The sequence below is a fragment of the Trichechus manatus genome, unplaced genomic scaffold (assembly GCF_000243295.1).
Source record: "Trichechus manatus latirostris isolate Lorelei unplaced genomic scaffold, TriManLat1.0 scaffold00182, whole genome shotgun sequence".
In the NCBI taxonomy this organism is placed as follows: domain Eukaryota; kingdom Metazoa; phylum Chordata; class Mammalia; order Sirenia; family Trichechidae; genus Trichechus; species Trichechus manatus.
In genome coordinates this window covers 3,426,510-3,433,679 of record NW_004444118.1, presented here as the reverse complement: position 1 = coordinate 3,433,679, position 7,170 = coordinate 3,426,510, and positions in this window count along the sequence as shown.

Here is a 7,170-nt window from a genome sequence, read left to right as displayed (position 1 = left end):
AGTTAATTTATTTTTGTTGGCAGAAATAATATGATTCTAACTATGCAATCTGTTTTATTTCGAATTAGAAATTAGCTAGATAAATCTTTGAGTATGTGTTTTTATTATGAGTAAGCATGGATATTATTTAATACATTATCTTTACTTTGCTATTTATTAATGAGTTACCAAATCCTAGAAGAAAAACCATTTTCTCCTTTGATTTTTCATTGATCTTAAGGTCTATAGCCTTAGACATTTAAAATATATGCAAGTTTGTATAAAGCACTCTATCAATCTCCTACCTATCAATTAGCCTAAAACTCCTAATTCAGCTATTCTGTATTTTTTGCCTAAAAAAATTTTGGTCACAAAACTATGACCTATGAGGCTTATCTGTAAATAGCTATTTTTTTAAATATTTTATTGTGTTTTAGGTCAAAGTTTATGGAATAGACTTTTGCTTCATTCTTGTGCTGTTTCAGACTCAGAAGCTCTTTCATTCTATTTGTTACCAAGGAAATTTTTAAAATGTAGACCCATATATACTTATGGTAAGTATGGTGGACTCACATTCTATATCCTTTTTATGTGCTTTCCTTTACTGCAAGGCTGGAAAACCAAAAACTATATTTATCAGATGTTCTTGCACCTAGGATTTTGGTTGTAAATTATTTGTACACCGTTATGTTGTTAGCTGTCACTGAGTCGATTCCGAGTGTGCAGCGTAGGGTTTTCAAGGCTGTGACCTTTCAGAAACAGATCACCAAGCCTGTCTTCTGAGGCACTTCCGTGGTTTAAACCGTCAACTTTCTGGCTAGTAGTCAAGTGCTTAACCATTCACACCATCCAGGGACTCCTTGCACATTCTAAAGACTTGGAAAGTCAAAGTGAGACAAGGGGTGGTGGGATAATCTGGAAAAGAATAGTTTTCCAAAGAATGATTGCACAACTTGAAGAATGTAGTCAATGTCACCGAATTATACATGTAGAAACTGCTGAATTGGTGTATGTTTTGTTGTATGTATTTTCACAATTAAAAAAAAACGGAGGCAGAGGCCATCTTCATGGCTATCGAAGGCTGTTGAAACAGTAGTAGCAACAGTAGCTTCCTGAGCTGGAATAAACACTTATGTAGGACTTTCAATGCCGTTGACCTTTCCAGAAGTAGATCGCCAGGCCTTTACTCTGAGGTGCCTCTGTGTGGATGTGAACTGCCAATCTTTCGGTTAGTAGTTGAGTCCTTGATCATTTGTACCATCTTAATAATAATTTTCCCATGGTACTCTTGCTTTCACAACTACAGCTGCCTCTCGTTCCTCTCCTTGTTTCTAAACTATTGCCACAATGATACTGAAGAGGCAGTATGATATACTCTCTCTTAAACCACCTGGCCTAGAAGATCCTAGGAAATCATAAAAAGATGGGATCGCTTTGGATAAGCAGAGGGTACCTCTGCAGAATCTCGAGCAATAGCCCTTGCAGGGTCCTGCGGTGGAGTTAGTTTCAAGACTAATAGGAAGTTCTTGTACTGTTCCTTCAATTTCAGGACACAGTTTTTTAGACAGTGCTAAAGTATTGCTGAAATCGGCCTCTAAGAAACAGTCTGGACCAGAAAAAAAGTGTACATTTGTGCTAGGAAGCAAGTGATTCCATAATTTACATAGTATAGATACTATCTCTCAGTACCCTCAAGTTCTTCCTTGACTTTAACCTCAGATTATAGACACTTTGTTTTCCACTCATTGGATGTAGAGGGCATCTTCTCACTAATTTTCGTTTATGTTTTCAACTTCTAGGAGGGTAGGTTGGAGGAAAATCTGCCTTCAAATTTTAAAGGACTCAGTGTTAACGTGGGAGAAAGATGTGGCAGTCTGCTTCTGTAAAGATTTACAGGCTTAGAAACCCTATGGGGCAGTTCTTGTCTGTCCTACAGGGTCGCTGTGAGTCGAAATCGACATAGGGCGGTGGGGTACCGGGTGTTAAAGAGTAACGGTAGTTAACTGGGAAGCAGACCTACCTCTGTATTTATAGTTGGATTAACCCAGGTGGTTGTGGGTGTGAAACATTTTTTCAGTCATAAAGTTGGCAGAGATACCTTTAAAAATATATTTTAAATATCTGGCATCTTAAATATCAGCATACTTTCTAAAGTTTGCTGTTTGCTTCAATTATTGACCACCTACTATGTACTCAGCACTGAGGGGCAGAAGAGATACAAAGATGAATAAAATACACTCTCTGGCCACGAAGGTTCTGTATACGATTACTACCTTTCCTTCAGACAAATCTTAACAGTTCTCTTCACCTCCATCCACCTTCTCCGATTACTATATGAATGGTTTTTTTAAGAGCCCACCTGCTTGGAGACCATGACCCTGGATTAGTCCTTAACTTTCTATACCCTTATCCTTCCCCAAAAGCAGGATTCAACCTCATGCTTTTCTTTCCCTGTCTCATTCATTCTATTAGGTAACGTAAGTAAATGGAAGTCTAGAACCAAAAGATCGTACGGATTTACTTATTATTTATACTCCAGAAAAAGCGTACACGCCGACTTCGGAGGAGTAAACAGGAAACTACCGGCCCCCCACAGGAAATGACCTTGCTTGAGGGCAACGAAGGTGGCGAGGATTTCCCTCACTTTCCTTCAGCTCCCTTAACTCATTTCCGGGTTTCAATTTGGTCCTTCCCTACAACAGAGTCCGGCTGATTCTTCTCAGGCCCGCACTAGACCTCCTCCTAGAAAGAGTGGCCAATAGCCCTTTCCCTTTACTAGACATTTTTATGCCTAGTTTTACATCACTGCAAATCTCAACCAATCAGCAGTTGGAGTAGGATGTACCAAAACAGTCTTCACTTCCTCCCTCTCCGCCATAGCCATCCTCGCCCGCTTCATCCTGTGATAGATAAAGTAGGTAGCCAATCAGCAAGCAACCTTGGGTCCAGCCTACTCTAAGCCCAACGAATTAAAATGAAGACGGGGAATTGAGGCGGAGACTGGAAAACTTGCCCTTTTTTTGGAGATAATTGGAAGAGTTCGGTCGGGATCCCACGAACTTTCGACCAGAAACCTCCCGTACTGTTTACCTCATGCGCCCTAGTTCTATCCCCCTTCGACCTCACCTCAAGATGGGACCCTACGCCTCACACTTCCTCCCCACCCCGCCCTCTCGCTCCAGCGTTGCAGAACAACAGCCACATTACTGAGGTCCTCCGGGAAAGAACCAAACCCCACTGTTGGGCGCTTCAATCCTCCTTCCGGTGCCGGTATGGTAGGGGAAGGAGAGACCCTGCCGCCTCGGGGGCCAATCTTTCCATTCAGTGTGTGTCTCCTCCCTTCCCCACGTTCCCGGGTAGGAGCTGACACGGGAGTGGGAGGAGCCGAGTGCCAGTTCTTGCTGGGAGAGGCTAAAACTTGTTAAGGTGGATCAGAACTGTTGAGTGCCTGGGCCTCAAAAACAACTGGAATGTCAAATCTTCCTGCCTCCCAACCTTGCTCCCTGTAGTTTCTCATCTCTATTTCCCTAGCCTTAGTTTACTTCCTTATTTTTTAGGGCGAATAGACAGGTTAGGTAAAAGACATAAAATTATGTAGGAAAGTTTTTACAGATTATGCAAAGAACTTTTCCTTTAGAATTTAGTCTCTTCTGTTTTCTGTTCTTTTCTCCCGAGATTACCTTTTAACGTAGCAGCAGGAATTTTTCTGATGTGTCAATGCGAGGTCAAATTTTGCTTGATACATGTGCGTAAATGAATCGTTTGTATGTTGGTTTAGTCTCCCCCGCCCCACCAGATCTGACTACAACCATTAATGGAAGCAAGAACCCTGTATCTAGTGGCTGTGGTTTACCTCCTACTCCCTTTACCGCTGGTGCCCTGGCAAGCTGGAAGAGTGTAGGTGGTACATTGCATGGCCTTGCAGTGTTGACTCTTTGATTCAGTTTTCTCATTTGTAAATGGGGATAATAATACTTTCTCATGGGTTTAGTTTGAGTACTAAAAGATACAGTGTAGGTGAAAGAACCTTGCAGTTTGAAAGGTGGAAATAAACATAAGGTAACATGCATACAAAGCTTATAATAATAGTAAACACATAGTCCATACTATGTTCCAGACACTTTTTTTTTACAGTATTTTCTTTAAACTTTATTTTGCAAAATTTCAAATACATACAAAAGTAGTATTTTAAAACCCCATGCTATAATATCAACACCTGGCTAATCTTTTCACCTATACCCCATACTCCAACCCATAGGTGATTATTTTGAAGCAAATTTCAGGTACTTCATCCCTAAATACTTTAGTATGCATCTCTAAAAGATAAAGATTTAAAAAAAATAAAATACAATGCCATTAACACTCTTAAAACCTAACAATAATTCCTTAATCACCAAGTCACTATGTTGAAATTTCTCCAATTGTCTTGTAGTATTTTTTCCAGTTGCTTTGTTCAAATCAGGATCCCCTAAAAGGTTCATATATATTGCATTTGGTTGATATGTCTATTAAGCTTCTTTTAATCTCCAGGTTCCTTCTCTCTCAGACACTTATTTAAGTGCATTACTGTATAAAGCCATATAACCCCCCACAACAGTGAAGTAGGTACTGTTATTACTGATGAGGAAACTGAGACAGAGCAGTTAAATGACTTACCCAAGGTTGCCCAACCTGGGATTTGGATCCATGTAGGCTGTACTTTTATCCACTACATTATGTTTCATATAATAAATGCTATAAAAATATGTATTGTAGCATATTATTGTTGTTGTTAAGTGCCGGAGTCGGTTCCAACTCATAGCGACCCTATGTACAACAGAATGATGCCTGGTCATTCTGGTGCCTGGTCCTGCACCAATATTATGAAGAATAGTTTTGCTTAAGGTAGACTAATACTCATGAAGAATTTTATGTTCCATTATAGAAAACGTGGATTCTTATATTTTGATTCATTGCATGTTTCAATGTCAATATTTTTACCCTGCTCCATATCACCATCCTTAATAGAAAGTAAAGGGAAAATGAATGTAAATGCTTCCCTCTATCTTAGGGCAAAACCAAACCAAACCATCCTTATCAATTATTTCTGATTTTAAAAATTATATAGGTGAAACCCATACAAGCACTGATTATCAATAAAGTAGAAAATGAAATAAATAAAATCATCTTTAATCTCACATGTTTGGTGCATATCCATTTATACATTTGTGTAATGTATATGAAAAAGCAACTATATATAAACTGTTTTTTAATATTTTCTCACTTGAATATATTCATATATATGAAAAAATTGAGTCTTTAAAATAATGCATGGTTATTGCAAAACATCTAAATGGTAAAGAGGATATATAAAAAGAAAAACAACTCAATTCTGCCTTTCAGAATTAAATACAATTACTCTTTCAAAAGTTAATAATATTATATAGCTGTACCGTAATTGATTTAACAGTTACCCTACTACGGATATTTAGGTTGTTTCTAATTTTCTAGCTATAAATAATGCTGTAGCAAATATCTTGTATGTATCAAATAAATTCTTGAGCTTTTTATTTTTCCAAATCTCCAGGAAAGGATTCTGATTCTTCCCTAGATTTCCTATTGTACATAGTAAATGCCAAAAAGAGTTGAAAAATGAAACAACAAAGCATCCAACACATAGCAAGAAACACTTGCTGCCAAATAATTTTTCTGTAATAGCACATGGGAGAGTGAATGAATGCCTCAAAGAGAGGGAAAAATACAGCTTTAAATCTGGAAGGATATTGGGAGGGTCATAAGGAAGAAAAGGCTCAGTTGGGCTTTACTGCCTTTAAGTTTGAGGATGACTTGACTCTGCCAGCTCCAGTCAATGGTATAGAGGTTAATAAGAACTGGGCCTTTGGAGCCATTTGAATTTAAGCCCTGGCTCTGCTACTTATTAATAGTTTTCTCACTTGTAAAATAGGTGTAATTATGCAAAAGCTAGACAATGAATAAGGAAGATCAAAGAAGAATTGATGCATTCGAATTATGATGTTGGTGAAGAATACTGACTATACCATGGACAGCCAGAAGAACGAACAAATCTGTTTTGGAAGAAGTACAGCCAGATTGCTTCTTAGAAGCAAGGATGGCAAGACTTCGTCTCACATACCTTGGACATGTTATCAGGAGGGACCAGTCCCTGGAGAAGGACATCATGCTTGGTAAACTGGAGGGTCAGCAAAAAAGAGGAAGACCCTCAGTGAGATGGATTGACACTGTGGCTGCAACAATGGGCTGAAACATAGCAACGATTGTGAGGATGGCTCAGGACGGGGCAGTGTTTCATTCTGTTGTACATGGGGTCGCTATCAGTTGGAACCGATTCAACCACACCTAACAGCACAACATGGTATTGCTAGGAGCCCTGGTGGCGCAGTGTTTAAGCACTTGGCTGCTAACTGAAAGGTTGGTGGTTCGAACCCACCAGCCACTCTGGGGGATAAAGATGTGGCAGTTTGGCTTCCTTAAAGATTTACAGCCTTGGAAACCCTATGGGGCAGTTCTACTCTGTCCTATAGGGTCACTATGAGTTGGAATCAACTTGACTCTACAGGGTTATTTTGGTTTTTTTCTTGAGGGGGGAGTGTGATGGTATTGCAAAAATAATTAAATGTGACAATGCATGCAAAGTGCTTAGCTCAATGTCTAGTGCATTGTAAATATGTGATTATAAGATATGCATATAACAAATAAAATACAGTATTATATACTTAGCCAAAAGACAAAAGATTTTACTGTCTAAAGGTGAAATTCAGTCATTCAGCTATAATCTTGAATATGAAGTCTTTCTTTGAACAAGGATATTTTTGCTTTCATGTTATTTTATTGATATAAAGTGGTTGGAGAAAAGTTTAACAGGCAGAGGATGGAATATATAAGGATTTGCAGAGGAATAAAAAGACTCTAGGAGGAAAACTAGATGTGGGCCGTTAGTTTTGTTTTTGGGTGGGGATTATTCTGTACAGGTATGCGTGGAGCTATGAGAACATTCTATACTTTGTGATACTATGGATGGGGTATGTTAAAGGCTTGTCAAGTGAACTGAACGATAGTCATATTTTGTATCCTTTGTATATTGTACAGTTTAAAAAGCATTTTTACATAAATTCCCTCATCTCATCCTTGCGACAGACTTATTGGGTAGGCAGGACGAGTATCACGGTCCCC